General features: G+C 45.6%; 1 long non-coding RNA gene across 1 annotated transcript in view; it reads left to right on the top strand.

Moving 5' to 3' along the window:
- The window catches only part of LOC147027549 (uncharacterized), a 48,111-nt gene extending 40,076 nt beyond the window's left edge, over positions 1 to 8,035 (top strand). The window contains exons 5-7 of the long non-coding RNA XR_015057109.1: positions 1,152 to 1,361; positions 1,448 to 1,640; positions 7,268 to 8,035. This is a non-coding gene — a long non-coding RNA (uncharacterized LOC147027549). The remainder of the gene's footprint in view (positions 1 to 1,151; positions 1,362 to 1,447; positions 1,641 to 7,267) is intronic.
- Positions 8,036 to 24,176: the final 16,141 nt, after the last annotated feature.

Raw genomic sequence — 24,176 nt, 5'->3', positions numbered from 1 at the left:
TCTGGAACTGTGAACCTGAATAGCACTAAGTTCCTTGACTTTGCAAGAAGTCATGGACTTAGGGTGGCCGGCTCATGGTTTCAGCACCCACAAGGTCATCGCTGGATATGGTATTCCAACGCTGGAGGTGTGGCAAAGGAGATTGACCATTTGGTCGTTGATGGTCACTGGAGGATGATCCAAAACTGCAGGTCCACCAGAGTGCTCAGTTCCTCAATACTGACAATCTGCTTATTGGAGCAACTCTTAAGTTGTACATGAAATACAGGAGAATGGTACCATCCCAGCTGAGGCTGGATGTTGGCAAGCTCAAGGATGAGAGGGTCGGTGAGTCGAGATTTGGGGGGTCTGGGTGCTTTTGGAGATCCTGAAGAGTAGTGGAGTGCGTTCAAGACCACCATACTTGATGTTGCCGGTGGATGTCTTGGAACTCACTGGAGGGCGAAGAAGAATTTTATCTCTCAAGGGAAACTGGATACCATTGACCAGTCTTAGGGCCAGGCTGAATGGCAGAACTGAGGCGTAAAACTGTACGTGCGTTAATGGTGGACAAGGAGGCCGATGTGTGAGGAATCTGTGAGGGGGTCAAGCATCACCTGTGAGTGGATGATAAATGTTGCTTCTGGGATGCCAATTCAAATGAATGGGAAAGGGGAAAAACTATCTGACCCAAGCTCAAAAAGCTCAAAATGGGAGACTCACTTCCTCCACACCTGTCCCCTTCCCTCCCATCCAAGTAAATGAAAAATTGAGACTTACTGATCAAAGCACTTCTTCCCCCAAACATAATCAGTCCTTTCGTATTTTCATAAAACTCAGAGCGAACCAACGAATATTTGTCCATGTTCTACTTTCGGGAATAACTTCATTATCTTATAACATTTATTTCTCTCGAGTATTTTCACAAATAATAACTTGGAACTTGGTTCTTGGTTTAGGTATCTTTGGTGAGCAGAGATAATATGATAAACTTCTCTTCATCCTCTTGTTTGACCTCCTCCTGAACCACATGTCATTTTGTTGATTCATTATATTTTCCATCGTCTTTCCAAATTCATCATTATTTATGATTTTATGAAAGTATGATATTTATCTTATGAAAGTTCTTCACAAAATCACTTGACCAAGGTGTTTTGTTTTTGTGTTCAAAGCCTGGTTGAGAACCGAGCCCCAAAAGGCCGAAGCAAGAATGCGACTCATTTTCTTTGAGACACACCCGAAAAAACCCATTGTTTCCTCATTTCCATTATCTCATCAACTTGCCCGATTTGAACACGAGCTTTGGCTTATTCTATTCAGAGAATGGAGGATTCAGTGGAGTCCTCTGACCTTGCAGATCAATCTGTTTCACAAGAGGAGAGGTGAGATCCTTTAACCAATTCATTATTTGTTATTTTATTCAGAATTAAATCACAATACGACCAATAATTGTTGTTTTTTTTCACAGGTTGTCCCCAATAACAACATCCTTGAAAACTGATATTGAAAATGAATCCAACGAATATCATGAAGAATGGTGGAATATGAATGAAATCCTTCTCGATCTTCAATCATTTCGAAGATAATTAAATGACATCATGTCTCGTCTGTTGGAAGACCTTTCACACACACCCTCTGATGTTGGATAAGTCCAAAGAAAGGTGAGAAATTATCCCTGTGACTCTTTGTCTCTGTGTCTCTCTGTCTTTGTCTCTTTTGGTGTTAATTTTTTTTTCAGTTTCCACACCTGTCTGGATGAATGTGACACAAAACTCAATCTTCTGGAGGTAAATATTTTATTATTTTATTAATATCATTATATAATCATCTTTATGTCCCCTCATGGTTCTTCCCTCTTTGTTTTGAACAGAATATGTTGTCAGAGTTTCAAAACTGTAAGATATCTCAAGCAGACTGTTGGGAAAGAACGTTCATTTTCACAATTAAATATTTACCCCAAAAAAATGTTTAAGGTTTTCAATGTTGTTTAATTATATATGCTTTTCTTACAATTATTTAATTCTTCATTACAGGAAAAAGAGTAAAGGAGAGGGTTGGGGGTTAGGTGCGTGCCCCGAACGACCCACCACTCCCCCTCATCCCATCCCCTACCCTCCCCGTCTGTGTGTTTGGGGATGGGTGGGGGGTGGGATGAGGGGGTGTGGTGGGTCAAAGGTGGGGGCGCACAAGGGGAAGGGGAGGGGGTGTGGAGTCAAAAGGGGGGTGGAGCCAAAAGGGGGGGTGGAGCCAAAAGGGGGTGGAGCCAAAAGGGGGTGGAGCCAAAAGGGGGTGGAGCCAAAAGGGAGGTGGGGCCAAAAGGGGGGTGGAGTCCAAGTTTGAATTTTTTTTAATCTTTTAAAAAAATTTTTTTTTTTTTTAAATAAAATCTCTTCCCCCTTCTCAATCACATAATCTGTAAGTCAAAAGAACTCTACCGATTTCCATCAACAATTTTAAAAAGTTAATTTGTCCATTGCTTCGTATAACTTTTTTAAAATGAGATTTCCACCTGTATATTCTTACTGCATCACCAATTTTGAACTTCGGCTTGATGTCCTTAATCTATTTTTCGTATTTTAATCTTGTTAATGTTTCTGATGGCTTCGTTTTAGTTGAGGTATGAATCGTATCGTCATACTTATCTGCAATATCCTGAATTATAGATAACCTTTGTTGAGAACCGAGTTGAGCGAACTTTATATCAAGTCTCTTTTAAAGTACAAATCGCTCAATAACTGCTTTTCTTTCATGAAAGGTACTGTTTAATGCAATGCTGCCATTTTAAAGAAAATTCATCAATGTTTTGTTGTTGAACTCTGCATGCTCATCAGTCCACAATTTTTTAGGTTTTCTCTTGCTTTTATTAAATATCTGTTGAAAGGCCAACATTAGAGTATTACCTGTTTTGTTTTTCAAAGGGACAACCAATGCATATCTTCTCCTCAAATCAATAACGGTTGAATCATACTTGAACCCCTTATCATGATTGAGTTCAATCAAATCAGTGGACCAGATGTCATCAACTTCCTTGGAATAAACCTTCCTTCTATGAAACTCTGTGATCATTGGTTTATGTAATTAATCAGCTAATTGCTTTTCAATCTGAATGACATCATTTAGGTTTTTTGAATTTCTAAGCCCAAGTTTCAATTTAACACGATCACCTTTTCCACGACGAACCTATCAACTTTTTCTCTCACGGTTGGATTTTGTATTAAAGTTAAATTGTACAGCATTTCTCGATCCGCTTGGTGTTTTTCTTCCAACGTCGTGCTATTTCCATAATCTACATCGTGTCTTGTGCATACTTCATCAACCTTATTGATAGGTTTGCTCCACGGATTAGGATTGTCAGCCTTATCCGATCTTTTATTCAAGATTGTTCCTGGACTATAGAGAGAATACCCTGGTAGATATAATTCCCCTGGACTACCAGTTGTAAATTTACTTCCTGATAAAAAAATCTTTTGTTTCTCTCCCCCTCGTTTGTGTTTGGTGATGAATTTACTCTCAAAAGAGCCACACACCGAACATGTGCCTTTTTGTATAACCCTATTATTTTTACTTTTAATATACGAGATAATTTTACTCTTGGTTTTCTTTTTACATTTGAGACAATAACTCATTTATTTATGTCAAAAATTCCTTCAGAGTGTGAAAACCTTTTTCGTTTCCAATATGCACATTTGAATCTTAATTTTTAAAACATAATGAATCCTTAGAAATGTCCTCTATCTCTATCTCTATCTCTCTCATTTATTTTAGAAAAAAAGTAAAACTTTGATTAAAGTCAATTACACCAACATCATCAATAATATAATCTTTTCCTGCTTTCTCTTCTTTATCTCCACTTTCTCGTTTAAATCTTCTCCATGAAATTGATGTTAATACTCTTGACGCAGATATTTCTAATTGACTTGTCAATTCTTTGTTTTCCTCCTCAGTGCGTTGAGATTGATTTATTTTGTGTGTTACCTCCAATCGTTTTCTAATCTCACTGGTTTCCACATTTTTATATTTATCAATTCTCTTTCTACCTCTCCTTCTCCCTCTCCTCCTTATCTCTCTCCTCTTTTTTTTCTCCTTCTTCTTCTCTTCTGCCTCAGTTTCTTCAACTCCTTCCTCATCTGTTAATATACTTGAACCACTTTCACCCCATAGAATATCATACATATATTCATCTGGATTCTGTGATAATCTTGTATCCATAATTATTTTCTCATCTAAGGAAACGAATAAGATTTGTTATCTTATTTTCTATGTAAGACGATTTCTAAGATTTGTTGTCTTCGATGATTTCTAAAAGAGTTTAATATTTCATCACATTTCGAAGATCATTTTTATACGCCCGATATATATATAGCCCGAACAAATCGGGGAGTATTATGTGATACCGGTCGTCTGTCCGTTCCTGTCCGCACTCTAACTCCAAAAGTTTTCAACTTTAACGTTTCATATTTGGTAGATAGGTAAAGACTGTGGAGACGGTGTGTTGCGACATATGTTCGTCATCTAAAGTGGTTGCCATGGTCACCAGGATGCTGTTTTCCATGGAGTAGCACAATTCTGTATATACCTTCTTGTTCGGGCATATATTGTGCTCCCTTGAGCTCTTGTGATTTAATATTTTAATCAAATCTCTATTTGTGGGTTTTTTAATATCAGTATGAGGCCAGTTCTTCATTGAAAAATGCCCGTGTCCATGTTCCATTTCAGAAGGAATATAAAAATCTAACACCCTTTTCTTGTCGGTATCCTTGAATACAAAAAAAATTATAATTTTCTTGAAGCCTTCTTGCTGTCATTTATTGATCAGAAATATGTGACACTAATATAATGACACGAAATACTGTTTCGAATCTGGCAGCCATTTGCACACAAACAGTCCCCGCAGTTGAGTTATTTCGATAAGTATGTGTTTATAGTCAGGGTCCCGTCCTTCTTTCTTATGGGTTAATTTCATGTGTGGTGCGGGTTTCTTGATAGTCAGGGTTTTTTTTTTTTTTACAATTAATCTCCCCTTCGCTACATCATCGCCATTACGCACGTGTTCGGGGCCACGGGCATAGGCGAGGTGAGGTCGACTCTGCCCAGCGGGATGGGTGTGCCTCACAACCAATAAGGGAAACGAGTACCTCAGAAGCCCCCGATCAATCTGGAGACGAGTTACCTCATGGTGGCCCTGCCCAGCCAGATGGGATGTTCGCAACCGACCAATCAGGAGACGAGTGGGAGCGGAAGAAATCTCTTGGACCTCGTGAAAAGGAAGAGTGGAGTGGTCGCCAAGAGGAGAGTAGAGCAGTCATCGTGGCCATTGCTCTTGGTGTGCGTCGTCAGAGCCGTTGTCAGCGGTCGTGCTCTGCGGTCTTTGGCAATGCTCCTTGTGGTGGTGGTTGTCGAGCAGTCAGGATCGTGGGCTCGTGGATTTCGGGTCGTGGTTTCGAATCCCACCGTGGTGGATTGGAGTCTGTGTAACCGCCCGAGGCAGAAAGGCATTCGGCCAGGCTCTGTTCCCCCAGCTGAACTATCATCCTCCGCTGGAGGACCGAATAAAGAACCGACGGGTCCAGTGTGTGTGTGTGTGTGTGTGTGTGTGTGTGTGTGTGTGTGTGTGTGTGTGTGTGTGCGTGCGTGCGTGCGTGCGTGCGTGCGTGCGTGCGTGCGTGCGTGCGTGCGTGCGTGCGTGCGTGCGCGCGCGCCCCATCCTTAAGTGGAAATTCCTAAGTGTTTGCTTGCATTTAAATTGCATTTCCCATCTTCGGTTTTAACTCTGCTCTTTGTGCTCCCCTGCCCCATTATAAATATACCCCCAATTGTTCAATGTTCCAGCTTGTTGTCATGCTTTCTATTATTGACCCAGCACGGTTCCTGCTTGAGAACCAGTAAGCCGATTGGGCTGCAAGTTGTCGTTTGGATTGACGGACTTTGGTAATTCCACTCGGTTACACCGGACCGAGGTTGCGAGAGCGATCCGGTTCGGCAGAGTCCGTTGAGGGTGTGACTTCCCCGGTAATTAAACGATGTGAGTGCTTAGATAATTTGAAATTCGGCTATTAACCCGACCCCTTGCCGTCAAAGAATTGGCGATCACGGTCCTGAAGTACCCATGACCTTCGGAGTTGTCAGAAGGTTATGACCTGCAATTCCGGGTGTGCAGAGGGAGACGGCTCGACCGCTCCACCTCGCGGCCGTTCCTCGCCTTCCTTTGTCATGTTTCTTTCCTTCCTTTGTCATGTAAACTATTGCATCACCATTATATAATTTCCTATTCCCGAAATTGTGTATTTTTTTGTTTGCTTATTGTGCTTCCACATATCTCCTGATTCTTACCAAAAGGGAAATATTCTTCTTTACGAGACTGATTGAAATCGTGTCGGTGTTCTCGGTTTAACGAAAAAGACCAATTATATCCTAAATCATACATATTACATATACCTCCATTTCTCCATTCTCATATTAACTCTACTTCCTTCTTTATAAAATTCAATTCGAAGCAGATAATTGAATTTAATAAGAAAAGGTGTATGGTTTGGTGAACGAGGTATTGTGGTTGTATATTCTACTTGTTCAACAAAACGTGCCATTTTATTTAACGATGTATATTGTGATAAATCACTTAACCTCACCAAGTCATTCACATCAGCCGGGATTGGATAATTTATTGATTTATAAACATTTTTCATGTTAATATTTTTTGTGACACTATGTTTCTGTCTTTCAGCCTTTGCCTTTGTGAAATAATTTGATAAATCAATATCCCATTCTTGGGATGCACCAAAGGGAGAACCATCTTTTCCAACATTAGTCATTTACATTAGTTTAAAAATAAGATAAAAATTTTTATTTTTGTTGAGTTGAAAGAACACATACAGACAAAATTGACCACAACACTTGGAATTTAATTTTTGGATTTGAAATGTTTGATAAACACTATTCTGAAAGAATTTCTTGACTTCAACAGGTGGTGGCAGACAATAACTATCAAAACAATATTTAACCTGATTATTGTAAATTCAAAGCCAATGAGAACCGTTTCCATTATTATCTTCTAAATTCACAATAATATTATTTGTATATTTAGACAAGTTTGTTAACTCATCTCTCATACATATTGTTGTGGAAATGGGCCCGAAGTGGGTTATTAAATAAAGGATTAGCCCAGATCCCCCCTGAAATGCATGTTTGGCCCGGTTGTTTGGTAATCCGATGTCACGTGTGTCAGAAGGTGTAGCAGGTTGTCCATTGTTCAAACAGTGGTGGTGTACTGAGAGGCGCTTTCTTTTTCCAGGCCCACCGAGCGCCCTGACAGAGCCAGTCAACCAGACATGCCAGCAACCCATTGGCGGACAGCTGCTGCAAACTCCAACGATGGACCAATCAGGTGTCCCCACGGGCGGTCCGAAAGGCCTACCCCAAAAGGCAAGAGGAACTGCTTTTTCCTGTCTGTGATCTGCTTTATGAGTGACTTGATGAGCTGTTCCTCCATGGCCATGGATCCAGCATGCAGGTCATCCCCAGGGTCATCCTGAATCCAACCACAAAGCCTCTGACTGTCCTTACTCCCTGCACAGCTCGACCACGTCTTTTCATCCCATCGATCCACCTGCAGAGTCCAACACCCAGATTTGGCCGAATCTGGTGAATGGTCCAGGCCTGGATTTGCATACTGGACGTTGTGAAGAACCAGCTGGAACACACCATAGATCTTTCGCTCTTGTTCCGTCGACCTGAAAGGGGCTGGACGCATCGAGGCTGCATGCATGTGCTGTGCCGATAGGAGAACGTCGCGTGCCATTTTGCCACGCCGCATGCTCAGTCTGGATGCTCGAATCCGACGACATCGGCTTGTCACGAGCCGCATTCGTGCCTTCCACACCTTTCCTCTCGTCCATGAGGCTCCACCAAGTACTCCGTGTCTTGTATGCATGTTGTCCAGGCCGAAGGCTTATTTTGCTGGGGCCCCCTGTGAAACCCGTATCCTTAGCTCACTGGATAAGAGCGGGTTTGAGATTAATTATAACGTTGTCGTGAATGCTTTGCTTGTCGCGTTCCCTGATGTTTCCCCAATAAATCAGGCTGATTCATATGAAATTTGCCACCTTGAATTTATTTGTGTTGTGCTGAAGAACAATCGCTCGATTTGTATTTAAAACCAAATTGGCTACGGACCGCGGCAGACTTCGCTCGGTCTATTATCAAACCCAGTCTGTATCCGGGGTGTATATCCCCAACTGGCAAGGCCCAGGTGTACTTTGGTATCGTGATCTGAGGCACGTGACCCGAGACCTGTGTCGAACAAGCCGGGGTTATAACCACTGAGACGGCGGTGCTGTGAAGTGCGACCGAATCGAGAACGATATAACCACATCATAAATTTTTTTATTTCTTCCAATATTTGACAAGTTTGAAATTTGATGTTGTTTTCTTTCAAAATTCTTCAAACCACTCATCAATGCTCATTTATTGATGAGAGATATAATCCATTACTCCTTTTAGTTAGTTTTACAGTTGCTTGTGCAATCGAAGAAAGCATATCTCCAACCAACAATTTCACTTTCTCAGGTCGGTTTTCAAGTTTTTCAGCAAAATCTACAATTACACCACTTCCACTAATTTGTTTCTTCAACTCTTTATGTCTTTCCAATAGTTTTTGAGCTCGGAGTTGAGCCATCCTTTCATTGGCAGTTTTCACTATTGCTGAATAACTACCCGTCAATGCTCCAGCCAATGAAGGAATTAGAAATGCGAGAAATCCACCACTTGTCTCTCTTAATGAATATTTCTTCAGCATTGGTTTTGACATTTTCATTTCAAGTGAATCAGTCTTGTTAAAGATTTTCATCTCTTCTCTTGTGAGCAAAACATCAATTCTTACTGCTCCTTTTGTCTGAATTGTATTAATGTTAATCATACAAGGCTTTTGATTTTGAATTCAAGATGATAGTTTAAGATTCATTTGATGAACATAAAACCCAATTTGCACTGACGAATCATTTATTTATCAAAAAAATCAATTCTGTGAGACTTATCAGAACACCATTATCTGTATTAATCTGTAATTCTGTTTCTTCCAAAAACAAACAATATGTATCAACTTTTTCACTCTCTTCTCTTTTAATGAAGAGCGAAGTATCCACTTGATTCGACTTTATAGTTTCCTTTTGATCACTCGGATCAATCGCATACATTGTATACAGGCTTTTCAATCCTGTCATTTCCAAAATGGGTTCTTTATTTCCATTGTTTTCACACACCTTTTGGTAAGACTTGTATGCTTCAGCATTATCATTTTTTTCCTCCAATTAATTTCCAATCTATCTCATGGATAAAATGTTCCATCTTGAGAAACGCGAAGTTGTTTCACCTTAGCATTATCACTCAACGCATTATTCTTATCAGTCGCAGGATCACCATCCAGTTTTTAAAAATGAGACACAGGTATCGTGGATTTCCTTCCAGAACACCCAAATTCCATGTGAACGTGTTGACATCTTCTTTTAAGGTGTGATATATTGAGTGGTTTCTTTGAGTTCAGTCTTCCATTCAACATCTCTTATGTTTTAAGATTAGGAGTATAGTCACAAATATACCAACTAATAATTTCATCAATAACAAATTTATTCTGAGCAGCAAAAGCATGTGCCACACCAAAAAGCAATCTATTTTCATTATCATTCCTTTGCAGTTAAAATGTAATTTTAAGACCATAAAGAACTTTATCATGATCACAAAATCCATTATACCTTTAAGAGGAACTGCCACAGTACAACTATTACTTGCTTTTGTATCATCATTATACATTCCTTTTCTTTGATTATATCCAGCGTCTGTTTGTTCCCGTTGACATATCAGGAATAAAACCTTCGACAGCCCCTTCCCATTCTATCGCGAAATCAATATAGTGTAAATTTCATAATTTCAGATGTACCAGAGACATCGTCAACTGCTTCAACTTCTTGTGTTCCAATAAACAAACGAACACTATCAAACAATTTCCAGAATAAATCATTGATGAGTGTCACGTTTGTGTTATTTGCAGCCTGAGTGAATGTAAATTTACACAACAAGAAACATTCAGCAAGATTCAAATAAGTTTGTTGATTATTTGTTTCAAAACCTTTTGTTCCAGTTATGGCATTTACCTTGAAGTAGTCTTCTTTTTTAATCAAGTTTGAGATGACAATGGTATCATCGAAATCATAGACACCATAAATTGCTTCCATACTTGTTTTTATTTTGGAGAAAAAGATGTGAAAAGTTTTGAACCCCTGACCCAAGTATTTGAATTATTTTCTGTTGTTCTTGGGGAGACAACTGCGTTTGCCTTTCTTAATTTATTTTGTTGTTTGTAATTCAGGAGATTCCTTTTGAGCATCTTTTATACTCTTTATAGCACCCGCAACATTTTCCACAACAGAAGCAGTTGAACCAATTCGGTCTTTATGTCCAAGAATAGTTTAACCCATATCCATTCGGGTATCAATTATCCCATGTCCTTTTTTTCTAAATTGATGTTCGACACCCCATTGTCTCTTTGGTTTATAGTATCCTCTACCAAGATACATACCTTCACCCTTGGAGTATTGGGAAAGGAACATCCCTTCTCCTGTAATTATTTTATATTTTCCCAACTCGTGTTTCCTCACAATAACCATCGTATTCCTTCATTGGAAAACTTCATGTCGGTGAATTCTGATTGATATAATTTATCCATTAAAAGAAATCATGCGATTATCTTGGTCGGTTATCCTAAAATTTGCTATGTTCATTGTTTTTTCCAGAAACGGGAAGAAAAACCAGATTTTTGGTTTCCATATTGAATTTATAACCAATTGGGGTTGAGTATGCACTGAATGAAAATATTGTATTTGTTCTTATTCCATCATTATAAGCACCATCAATCAAATCACAGTGAATTAACACTGAATTGATGCCTGAGGATATTTGAATGACAATTATCAGTGTAAAACATCTTATCATTTTTGAGGAGAAACCCAATAACTCTCTTTGAATTATCAATTGTGAAATCAACCTTGCAGTTGATTTTTAAGTTTAATCGTGGATTTTGAAGATCTACAACAATATTTTTTTGGTTCATCACCCTGTTCTTTCATAAGATGAGCAATTTTGGGATATTTTAGAAATCTCATATGCTCCGGGTGAAACTGTTATTGTTTTGTACCCACTTCCTGGATTATAACTAAACTTATCGTTTTTCTCTGTGATATTAAACAAGGTATTATAAGTTTCCATAGACAATAGACACCTCATATTCTTTTGTTGAATCTCGTTGTAGTGGTTATTGAAATGAAGATGTGTGGTCGCTTGTTGTGAAATTAAAACTAAGGATTGTGCTTCTCATCTTATTTAATATGGAATAAGATGTCTTTGTTTTGACATTTATTAATTATTTTCACGTTCATCAACTGGTCGAAAATGGCTGATGCTTCATTGAAACAATTGTTATTTCCAGCCTTCTTACAACTGAACAGCAATCACAGTCTTTTAACTAATTGTGATGGATCATTTGGAAGAAAACCAACACCTGAACCAAGCCTACTCAATGCTGAATAATGTGTTTCTCCTTCTCATTTTTCCTACTTTAACCAGAGAGGTGAACCCTCAAATTAAGAGAGTCCAGCAAATCAATATATACTCTATCTTCCTTATTTTTCATATCCAATGGTTAATCAAAATACTTTTGATTCATCCCTCACAGTTGAACCTTGTCTTGCATCTTTTGTGAGAAGAAACATTCATCTCGGAGTTTGTTTAACAGGTGGTTGAACAGAACTCAAGAACCTGAATTCATCATTAAATATCAATCCCTTTTCTTGAACAAGATGGAATATTGCTGGTTGTTCTGTTGGAATGAGACCTGCTATGGTTTTTGAATTAGCTGAATATTCATTGTTTTGAAGAGCCTTCACAATATAATTAGGGGGTTGATTAATCTCTTCCAGTTGTTGAAATAATCCTTTGTCATCATATTCTCATTCTTCCTCTGTCATTTGACTGAAATCTTTTAACATTGATGGTTTTTAAGGAGTTTTTTCTGTTGTGGGAACTGTGGAAACATCTATAATTTTTTTGTTGCGAAGTTTTTAAAAGTGGTTCAAAAATTTTTCTCTTGTTTTCTTTCAAATGCTTCTTCACCCGTTAGTTTCTGTCTGCGTTTCTTCTTTATGTCTTCCTGTTGTTTTACAACTTTCGAAATGAACTCTTGGTGCTCCTTAAATATTCTTACTCTTTCTTTTGCCTCCATTTATTTATTGGAAAGTATCATTCACTGAATTATAAAGGTCAACAGGGAAATTTTCCTTTTCTTCATCATTAAAGTCGATGTGTTCAAATAAATCTTTTCTTTAAATCAAATTCTTTATTAATGATAATACGAGTTGTAATTCCTTCTTCACTAATACTTGTATCTCTGCTTTTTATACATTTGCGCTGAGTTTCTTCATCAACCTGGGACTTCCGGTTGTGGGCGTGGAGCGTCGGCAGGTCTCTTTCAGGGCTCTCTGCTGACGATCTCAAAGTTAAGTTTCTGATCGTTATCTGTCCCGTTTTAACTGTATATTTTCTCACCTGTGTGTTCTGAGTTCGAGTTTGTTTCAAAAATCATGCCATTTTGTGAGTTTTCGTCGACCTTATCATTCCAGGTGCTTGATGCCTCTCCTCTCCTCGGTGTACAATCGTGTTTATTTGTATTTTCTTCCCATTACCTTCAATTTCTATATTCCCCAACATCCCCCATCCCTCCCAACAAAACTCTCTATTTCTTGTCTTAAATCCCCCCCCCCCCAAAAAAACTACCTTTATCCTTGCACACTCACGAGTCTCGATCCTTCTTCTTCCTCCTCCTCCTGCCGGCACACCATCTTTATTCTACTGAGCTGACCCACTCTCGCCATTTCCTTCCCACATCCTTCCATTCCCAAATCTTAACTGTTCTTCAAAAATGCATCAAAAAATAATCTTCCTTGTGTCCTTTCGATCTCTACACCTCCTTTAACCACGTGTCACTCTCTCTACTCTTCCTGGTACTTTCCTTCGACTCAGCAGCTTTACACTGCGTTTACCGTTCCAAATTCACCACCCTTCCACGATTTTACTTCAACCTTCCCTTTTCCGAATGTTACGCAATCCTTATTTAAAATAAATAATTTCACTTTTGACTCTCCACCTCCCAGAGCCAAGTGCTTCTCCCGTAACCACGTGATCTGTTTAGACCCCCTGTAGTACATGGGCTCAGGCCAGAAATTCCACTTGTCGGTACCATCGAAGGAAACCAATCCCAGTTATGATTTTTGAATTGGTGTATCTATCTTGATCATATTTTCATTTGATCACCATTGCAGACTGGCAGCTTATTGGTAGTTATCATCTTTGGAATGTACCCACCCTCCACATCATGAAAGCGAAAAGGCAAACAAATCTGGATATCCTGAGCTGTTATTGAATGATATTCCCTTCACAGGATGTGTCAAGAGTCCATTCTGTGATTTTCCCCCAAAACGTCAATATCTCAAAATGGTAAAATGGTAAAAATGCAAAATACATACACTAAGCCGCTCTTCTGGTACGGTTATCACATCTTGAAATAATCATATAGTCCCGACCAATAACTCAGTAGCCCAAAAGTTTGGTTTCCCAAATGGTACCAATATATGCCTGGGCCTATGGACAACTGCGTTTATCGATCTAATTTCACCATTCACCTCATTATTTTTTATACAACACTTTCATGACCTTTTCTGATGAAAACATTCATCAAACAATAATAATAACAATAATTAAAAGTGATCTCTTATAATGCTTCATCTTCCTCTTAACTGCATCACAATGCACTTCTCTTCGACTATTGAAACAGACTGCTCTCAATTCGACCTTTCCTTCATACCTTGCCTATAAAAAAAACATCCAACTGTTTCAGTGTTTCTTCTCTCCATTCTCTGAATTCGCCTTCATTGCATCCATCAAGAATTGTGATTAATCGCATCTCTGACCATAAACTTAAAAAAAACCCAGTTTGCTCTGAATGTTTGCTTTGCATCAACCATTCTTTTTTCCAATTTCAGTGTCAACTCACCCCTCTCACTCTCAAAGCAACCATCACACTCTTCTCCCTCCAAGTCTCTCTCTCTCTCACCTCTCTCAAAAACTCCACCCTCACCTTTCACCTACCACTCCCCCCCTCACTCATCCTTCTCAAAATTCCCCTCCCCCTCTCATCCACAAAGCTGCCTCCCTCCACTGCCCTCTCACCTCCATCTCTTCACTCCTCCTCAAATTATCAACCGTCTTCTGCCCCCTCTTTTGTCCACACTCTCCCACAGAACCACCGAGCCTTTTCTCCTCCTCATCTGGCCCCCTCCCCGAGCTATTATGCAATCCCCCACATTCTTTCACCAACCCTCCTTCCCACCCACTGCAACGAAAGCCTCCTTTGGTTTCAACAATTTGGTTTCAGACCAGATCACTCTTCCCTGAGTATGCTGCTTCTGCTCTCCCAACAATGGATGGAGGTCCTCAATGCCGGACTTGGAATCAGAGCCATATCCTGAGACATATCGTGTGCTTTTGACACGGTCTGGCACCCTGCCCTGCTCACCAAACTCTCTTCCCATGGTATCCAAGGCCATCTCCACTCATGGCTCGCAGAATTCCTCTCTTGCCGCAGTCAACGTGTGGCCCAAAATGGAGTTCTTTCATCCCCTCTTCCTGTCCAGGCTGGAGTTCCGCAAGGTAGCGTTCTGGGCCGTGTTATTTTTCTGGTTTTCATCAATGATCTCTCCGACTCTCTGGAAAATCCTCTTTGTCACTTTGATAATGACTCCACCCTCTGGCGTACCATGTGTCATCCTTCAGACTGGCAAGCAGCAGCTTCTTCGCTCACTGCAAATCTGGGTAAAACCACAAACTGGAACAACACGTGTCACTCCAAGAGTGATTTTTCATCTCTGTGTGTTTGTCTGTCTGTCTGTTTGTCACACGATTTTTGGCCACAGTTTTCAAGCAATTGTTTTAATTTTTTTTTTGTTTGTGTATGTAGGTGACCGGCCAAGGACAGCAACGCTTAATTTGGGTGAGATCCGAATCTGGATTTGGATCTGAATTTTTGAAGTGATTCTTCACCATTGAGGAACGGGGTTAAAAACGAAATTACATGATGTCTCAAAACGTTACAGACTGATTCAGATGAAATTTTGTGGACATGTTGGATGTGTGGCAAGGACTGCATGATTCGATTTTGGTGAAGATCCAAATCCGGATTCAGATTCGAGACGTTTTCACGTGATTCTTCGCCATTTATTTAATTATAATCGGGCCAACACGATAAACAGCTCAATATCTCAAAAGGTTATTGACGGATTCCGCAGAAACTTTGCTGATAGATTGTGTGTGTGACAAGGACGAATTGATTATATTGTTGTGGTTACCAGATTCGCAAACCACCATTCAGGTCCCTTAGGTGAGATATCTCGGTAAGTATATGTGTAGTTAGGCCCAAACCCGTTGTCTAGTGGGAATAAATGTTATTCATGCGTGCTGCGACTCTTCAGGATAGCCGTTTTTCTTTTACTATCTTTATTTTGGACCAACCGCCATTGTTACCACCACCAACCACATCAACCACCCACCGCGGCGCCGCTTCACGTCACACCTCGCAACCGTCGCATCGCCACCGTTCTTGCGCCGCTTGTGGGTACCGGTGTTGGACTCGTGCAGGGCGTGCGCCGAACAGCGTGTACAAAACCACGGATTTTCTGCTTCAAAAACGGATCAAAAACGACACACGCCCACTTTTGTGCCGTCCAATCGGTGAGCGAGGGGCGATTTGGCCCCGCCTCCAGGGCGTTGGAGGGCGATCGATATATGCAAATTTATGGATCAAAAAGCATTCACGCCCACTTTTTCTCGGGCCAATGGGGAGCGAGGTGAAAGGTCGAAGGGAGGGGGTCAAAGCTGAGAGAGCGAAGCCACGGGGCTTATAAAAGCGACCGTGTTCGTCAGAAACAAGAGAACAGAGAGTCAAGACTTCGCGGGCGGTGGAGTTGGCAAGAAGGAGCTGGTCGTCGTCGTGTGCGTTGGAGTCGGAGCGGAGGGGACGGAGCTGTGGAGAGGCGGCGAGGGCAGACGAGGGGGTGCTCGCATCGTGCAGGGAGCTGCACCCCAGGGAGGCCGACAGCGCGACCTGGCCGAGGTGGAGACGCTCGTCGCGGGACTCGAGGCAGAATAGGAATCCTCTATACCCCGAGCATCAGCAACCCCCTCCTGTTTCCCCCCGTGCTGAGATAGTGCGACCAAGGGGGCCCCTTTCCCACCCCCTACCAGACACTGCCCGCGAGGCCCGCGGAGTTGAGGCACCATCGCCGCTCCGCGTCTCATCACCAGACGGGTAGGCCCGACCCGGTCTCGGCCTCAGGCCCGCCTCATCCTTGAGGGTATTCTTTTCCTTGGTTTTGGGTATGTGTTGTCGGCGCCGTCTGTGAAGTAAAATTGTATAAGTGTTGCCGTGTGCTCGCGTAATCGGTAGTAGATCTGCATTGTCGCATTTGCTTTTTGTGTAAATTGCATTGTGTTTTTCTTTTCTGTGTGCTTTTGGTGGAATTGAATATGTGTGCTTTCCGTTCATCGCGAATAAATGTGCTTTGTGTTGAACTGTTTCCCGCTTCGCTTCGTCATTTCCTTCATTGAATCCTCATCTTGCTTCACGTAAAGGGTTGGTAGTGGGCTGAATAAGCCCGACAATTAATCGAACCGTCGAGGTCGACGAATAACACCGCTCGGTTATCCCGATAGTACGGAACGGGTCGCTTAAGTGGCCCGTGTCCGAAGTCGACCTGCGGCGAGGTGCGATCGCCCGGTCTACCCTCCGTGTGGGTACTTAGGTAGGTCGAATTTGGCGAGCAACCCCATCCCACGCGGGGGCTGATTGGCTCGATCGCGGTGAGACCGAAAGGTCCACCCGTGACTGGTTCCCGGCGTTGGTCCGAGAGGGTCACGACTGGATTGTCCGTCCGGTGGGCGACGTGCCGCGATTCGAGTTACGTGGCCGTCAGCACGCCGGCGGGCGCGAATACCGCAACACTGGTGTCAGGTCGTGCGATACAAATCCATCGCCCTCCTCGCGGCACTGGTATCGGAGAACAGGAAAACGGGCTCTCCTGTCTCCGGCTAAATTCACGGGAATCGGTCCAGGGGTGAGAGAAGCGACCCCCGATTCCCTCCAAATTACGAGCGAGCGAAATTAACCCTTCACGAGAAGCAAGATGGCGTCTCAAGGCGAGCGGGAGCCGGGGGTATTAGAAATGGATGTAGAATGTGTGGGATCCATGGTCCAGGATGGAATCCCCGAGCAGGAAATGTTGATTGTGCAGGAACACGGACTCGCCCAACTGAACCCAGAGCCCGAAATGGGTGCGGCAGCGGCCGCGGGGTATGACACCTCCCCCCCCCCTCTCCACCAAAACCCGCCGACCCTTGCCGAAACGGCTCACCCAAGCGCACCTGACATGGCCCAGCTATGCGCCATGCTGGCGGCAATGACAGCGAGAATGGATGCGAATACACAACAAATAATCGAAAAGATGGATGCAAACACAACTGAATTTATAAACGAAATGAAAGGCATGAACAAGCAAATGAAGGAAGAAACGAAAAAGCTGCGGGGTGAGACGCAGAACGTGGGCCGATGCCTGCGGGCGGGCATGAAGGCCGTGACAAAGGAAATAATAATAGTTGAGACAAGGGAGGTAAAGGGTGAAGAGGTGACCGAGTTGGCAGAGACACGGGAGACAGAAAAAATAGAGGAGAGACAACACGATGAAGACGGGGTAAGTGACGCGCACACACACACGGAGGTAGTGGAGGATAGTGAGGTTGAGCTCGCGGAGCGTGTGGGGACCCAGTGCGAGCACCTGGATGGCCTCCTCCAGGAACGAGGGGAGGGAGTATGCCCCCTTGAGGCGAGTCACGACCAGGTGAGTTCGGTCGTGCTTTGCGAGGTTGAGGGGAGGAGTGCTGCGAACAGGTGCACGGAGAGCTTGGGGGGTATAGAGGCCCCGGAGATCCTTGTGGGGACACGAATCCCCAGTGTGGTTGTCCCTGTGTGTGTGGTGCAAGGCGTGAGTGCGTCCCCGTGTGTGGAAGCGACCCCGTGTGTGAGTGGTGTGGTGGCGATGGTGCCAGGGTACGTGCTTCCCAGCACACCGTGTGTGAGTGAGGCCGTGTGTGTGGATGAAACGGCCAGTGTGAGTGAGGCACCGCGGATGAGTGCCCCCGCGTGTGTGAGTGAGGAACCGCGGGTGAGTGCCCCCGCGTGTGTGAGTGAGGCACGGAGTGTGGATGAGGCACCGCGGGTGAGTGCCCCCGCGTGTGTGAGTGAGGGACGGTGTGTGGATGAGGCACCGCGGGTGAGTGCCCCCGCATGCGTGAGTGGACGGCCGAGTGCAAGGGAGACCGTGTGTGTGAGAGAGCGGTATGTGAGGGCGATGTCGGTTGGCATGCGGGAGCACGCAGCCGCGTCTCCCGGTGTGAGTTTAATGGTGTGGACTGTGTGCGGCGTAACACGCAGGTATGCGTGTGTGGAATGGAGACGGAGACGGCGACAGAGGAGAGAAAGCCGAGTAGCGGCTGTAGCTATTTCGGGGACCGTACCGGGTTCACCCAGCAGTGAGCACGCGGTTCGTGCTGTGCAACGCACGAGACCGCCACGTGCTCGCTTGCGAGAGTGAAGTCCCGGTCCGGAAACGCACGCGGTGGATTTGCCGATCCCGCGGACGGACAAAGTTTAGGCAGGTAAATGGATTTGGACCGGACGGGTTCTCCACGCGATCGTGTGTGTTAAGCTCCAACGGGCAAAGCACATGTGTTCGCGTGGGGAACCCCTCGAGACGTGGGGCTTGTGTGTTTTTTTTTATGCGCACGGTGACGTCATGGCTGCACGTGGGGTTGGAATCCGGCAGGAGGGGTATCTCTGCCGGATGGTACCGTCCAAGGAGGGACGAGGAACACGTGCAGCTGCATGACGTCACGGGCAGGTGCAAAGTGCGCGAGTTGCCGCGCAGGTGCTGCGCATGGAAAAAAAAAAAAACAAGCCTCACTTTCGGGTGCACAGGATTCCTGGGCAAGGGGTGGAAGACCCCCTTACCGGGGCACAGGATGGAAACTAGTTAGGGGGAAGGGTTAGCTTAGTTAGACCGACTCCATGGGGCAGGGGTAAGTCCTCATGGAGTCCGTGGAATGGATTAGGTAGAGGGATTTAGGTGAGCTTTAGGTTGGGAAATAAAATGGGATTATTTTGGAGACAGTGACAGACTTGTGAATGTGTAGAGGGGACGTAGCTTAGCTACGTAGTGTTAAAAGGAACGTGCTACAGTTTAAGGGACGACGTGGGAGCACGAGTTAGTTAGGGGAGGTAGTTAGAAGGATGGCAGAGTTCTGCGGTGTGTGTGTTGAAGAGTTGTTGGTGAGTTGTGAGGTGAGTACATGGTGAGTGAGTGAGGCCAGCGGGTCTGTGTGTATGGAGTGAATGGGGAATGCATGGTGCGATGAGTGATTGGGGGGAGGAGTGACTCCCGCCCAAGGGACCCCGGGGTCAGTGTAGAGTGAGTTAGCTGGGTTAGTCAAATTGAAAAATGGAGGTCGTTTTGCTGTTGGTGGGAAAGTAGGCTCGAGACCCATTTGGAGGGGTGCAGGAGCCCTGTTGACGGGCTTGGGAGCGTGGCTGCGAAAGGTGAGTATCGCTGAGTGGGTACCCCGGGCACCAGGCTAGTCGGCCGCGGTAGGCCATGGGCCCATGGGGGGCCGGGATAGAGTAGTGGGCACGGGTGCGCCTGCTTGGTGCGGGGGCCCGGGGCGCCATTAGCCGCGTGGGCAGTGTTGTGGGCATGGGTGACCCTCGGAAAGGGGCCCGGGAAGCCAGCCTGCCACGTGTGCGTTTCAGGGGAGGTGCCATGGGGGGAACTCCCCGGTGTTAGGGAGCTGGTAGGCTCGGAGGCAGTGTAGTGCCCGGGGGTGCCATAGCGGGAGATTCGGCAGAGGGTCGTGCCTGCCAAAAGAGAGCCACGTGTCCCAGCCAGGAGACCGTGTGAGGGCACGGAGAGAAAATTGGGGGGCGAGGCCCGAAATTGTGAGGACACCAACACAGGCGACGGGAATCTGGGTTGTTCGAACCAATAGTTTAAGCGAGAGGCGCTTGTTGAAAGCCCCGGGGTAGTTTAACAGTTAAATGGTTAGGGTAGATTAGGAGATGTACCCCTCCGCACCATCCATCCCCTCGCTCTCGTTGTGGGCCGCTGGACCCACTTTGGGTTAGATCGCCGAACTCTGGGGAGGCCATTCTGAGGCTTCGTTGGGCCTCGACACAGGACGCAAGCTCTCCCTTGTTCCCCTCCGGGAAGGGAACGAAGGGGTTGGGAGTAGGCTAGGTGACAGGATAGGTTAGCCGAACAAGGACGATAAAGGGGGTTAGGGGACGATTTATAGTGGGGAAGTAAAAAAAAATAAAAAATAAAAAAAAAATAGAAAAATAAGTTGGGGCTAAATTGGGGTTTGACAAATTAAGGGAGTGGGTATGTACAGTGACAGGCAAAGGCGATAGGTTGGGAGGGAGACAGGTAGGTAGGTCCGAGCCCGCCTTCCAAGTGGCCAGCACCACCGCACCCCCTCCACCAACCTCCACTGAACGGCAAAGGCTGGCCAGCTTCATCGGCTGGCTGTTTTTCTTCAAGGCCTGTGCCGGCCAACTTCATCGGCAGCTGTTGTTTTGCTGCGAGGCCTGTGCCGGCTGGATCGTCTGCAGCTGCTGTGCTGCAAGGCCTGTGCCGGCCCACTTCATCTGCAGCTGTGGTACTTCAAGGCCTGTGCCGGCCAGTTCATCTGCGGGCTGTGTTTGCCTGCAGCGGCCTTATTCTGCGGGCTGTGTTTGCCTGCTCACCTTTGCCATGCCATGCCCACTGCCCATGTTCACCAGCCCCGTTCAATTTTTGCTTTGCCCCCCCCCCCCTGTTCATTGCCATGTGTGCCAGGATCAAGGCAACAGTTTGCAAGCTGCAAGAACTGCCCCGTTGGCAGCTACAACACGGGCCTGCAGTGGCGGCCCGTGCACCGTGTTTGCGTCCATCCATTCATCCATCCATTCGTTGTGCTCATTGCGTGTGCCACTTGAGCTGGCACGGAGACTGCGTTTGTGCAGCCCATGCACCGTTGTGATTCACTGCGTTCAGTTCAAAAGGGAAGGCCTTGGACTGCGTGTGAGCAGCCAGCCACGTTCCCTGTCACCTGCATTGTTTGAGCCAGAGACTGCATGCGGGCAGCCTGGCTCCCTGCTAACTGCTTTCTTTTTGCAGAGTTCAATGATCCTGGGCCATGGTTTAGTGTAAAATTTGTAAGTTAAGGTTAAGATGTACTGTAAATATGAGTGCGCCCCGGCATGTTTGTCTTAGCGCCGGCAATTTTATTTAAGTCGTCCGTGTGAGTGAGTTTGTTTAGGTAGTTACGCAGCCCTCAGGTTATTTATTTTGGGGACACGAATACCATGAATGTCGCACTCAGGGATCCGTAGGTAAAATGTACGAGGGGAAAACTACACATGATGGCACACGAAAATTTGACGACTCGGGACGAGTCTGTAAAAAGGGGAGGGGGTAGTGTTGTGGTTACCAGATTCGCAAACCACCATTCAGGTCCCTTAGGTGAGATATCTCGGTAAGTATATGTGTAGTTAGGCCCAAACCCGTTGTCTAGTGGGAATAAATGTTATTCATGCGTGCTGCGACTCTTCAGGATAGCCGTTTTTCTTTTACTATCTTTATTTTGGACCAACCGCCATTGTTACCACCACCAACCACATCAACCACCCACCGCGGCGCCGCTTCACGTCACACCTCGCAACCGTCGCATCGCCACCGTTCTTGCGCCGCTTGTGGGTACCGGTGTTGGACTCGTGCAGGGCGTGCGCCGAACAGCGTGTACAAAACCACGGATTTTCTGCTTCAAAAACGGATCAAAAACGACACACGCCCACTTTTGTGCCGTCCAATCGGTGAGCGAGGGGCGATTTGGCCCCGCCTCCAGGGCGTTGGAGGGCGATCGATATATGCAAATTTATGGATCAAAAAGCATTCACGCCCACTTTTTCTCGGGCCAATGGGGAGCGAGGTGAAAGGTCGAAGGGAGGGGGTCAAAGCTGAGAGAGCGAAGCCACGGGGCTTATAAAAGCGACCGTGTTCGTCAGAAACAAGAGAACAGAGAGTCAAGACTTCGCGGGCGGTGGAGTTGGCAAGAAGGAGCTGGTCGTCGTCGTGTGCGTTGGAGTCGGAGCGGAGGGGACGGAGCTGTGGAGAGGCGGCGAGGGCAGACGAGGGGGTGCTCGCATCGTGCAGGGAGCTGCACCCCAGGGAGGCCGACAGCGCGACCTGGCCGAGGTGGAGACGCTCGTCGCGGGACTCGAGGCAGAATAGGAATCCTCTATACCCCGAGCATCAGCAACCCCCTCCTGTTTCCCCCCGCGCTGAGATAGTGCGACCAAGGGGGCCCCTTTCCCACCCCCTACCAGACACTGCCCGCGAGGCCCGCGGAGTTGAGGCACCATCGCCGCTCCGCGTCTCATCACCAGACGGGTAGGCCCGACCCGGTCTCGGCCTCAGGCCCGCCTCATCCTTGAGGGTATTCTTTTCCTTGGTTTTGGGTATGTGTTGTCGGCGCCGTCTGTGAAGTAAAATTGTATAAGTGTTGCCGTGTGCTCGCGTAATCGGTAGTAGATCTGCATTGTCGCATTTGCTTTTTGTGTAAATTGCATTGTGTTTTTCTTTTCTGTGTGCTTTTGGTGGAATTGAATATGTGTGCTTTCCGTTCATCGCGAATAAATGTGCTTTGTGTTGAACTGTTTCCCGCTTCGCTTCGTCATTTCCTTCATTGAATCCTCATCTTGCTTCACGTAAAGGGTTGGTAGTGGGCTGAATACGCCCGACAATTAATCGAACCGTCGAGGTCGACGAATAACACCGCTCGGTTATCCCGATAGTACGGAACGGGTCGCTTAAGTGGCCCGTGTCCGAAGTCGACCTGCGGCGAGGTGCGATCGCCCGGTCTACCCTCCGTGTGGGTACTTAGGTAGGTCGAATTTGGCGAGCAACCCCATCCCACGCGGGGGCTGATTGGCTCGATCGCGGTGAGACCGAAAGGTCCACCCGTGACTGGTTCCCGGCGTTAGTCCGAGAGGGTCACGACTGGATTGTCCGTCCGGTGGGCGACGTGCCGCGATTCGAGTTACGTGGCCGTCAGCACGCCGGCGGGCGCGAATCCGCAACAATATTTTGGTGAAGATTCGAATCTGGATACAAGAATTTTTCAAGTGATTTTCACCATTGCAAGATGAGGCCAAAACTGTCGAGCAAGAGATCTCAAAAAGTGGCCGAGTTCTGACAAAAGTCGGTTGGTGAGTTCGTTCGGTAACCATAACAAGCCAAACCGATTTTGGTGAAGGTCTGGATTGAGATACGAGTTTTCCGTAGGATACAAAATGTCAACTGTTCAGCCTGGAAGAGGTATGCGTTCCGTTTTGCATACCTCGGAAGGCAGAGGTTGTGTACCGCTTCCTAAACTGCAACTCCATGAATGATTTTTCATTATGTCAGTTCAGGTCAGGCCAGATCAGATCTGTGACTTGCTGCAGGTAACATGTAAACCTGCACAAACCTGTTCCATGATCGGGTTGTCAGCAACCATACCGTCTCACCGACCAGGTTTTCTGGTGAGGAGGGTGTTTGGATATGGACACCCAGCAGGATTAACAACAAAACCTGTCACATGGCGGAGGAGATCCTTGTGAGCCAACGGCCATCCATATCTCGTGCCCAACTGTGTCTGCAGACGTCCTCCTGCAGTTGGGTTACTTCTTATTCGGCGGTTGGTGGCAGGATTTGCACTGTGACCACCGTAAAAAAAATCTAAAAACCCACTCGTTAGGAGTACTTCCTGTGCAGCTTCCCTTCGCAGGGCAGCTCACCGGATGACCGGAGTGGGGCAAAGCTTTCGGGACCCCCAATCTTTGATGATAGGAGGGAAACCATGGGGTAAACTTTGATTTTCAGATTGCGGGAGAGTGTGTCGGAGTGGTGCTGAGGTGTCGTCCACCAGACGGCGGTCTCCTTGGCTTAACCTGATGCGGTCCTTTCGGGTGGGTGCCT

Source organism: Eptatretus burgeri, chromosome 4, assembly GCF_056783735.1.
Source record: "Eptatretus burgeri isolate ZD-2024b chromosome 4, Ebu_testis_v1, whole genome shotgun sequence".
Classification (NCBI taxonomy): Eukaryota; Metazoa; Chordata; class Myxini; order Myxiniformes; family Myxinidae; genus Eptatretus; species Eptatretus burgeri.
Note: the sequence above shows the minus strand (reverse complement) of the source record. Positions and strands in the feature narration are given on the sequence as shown.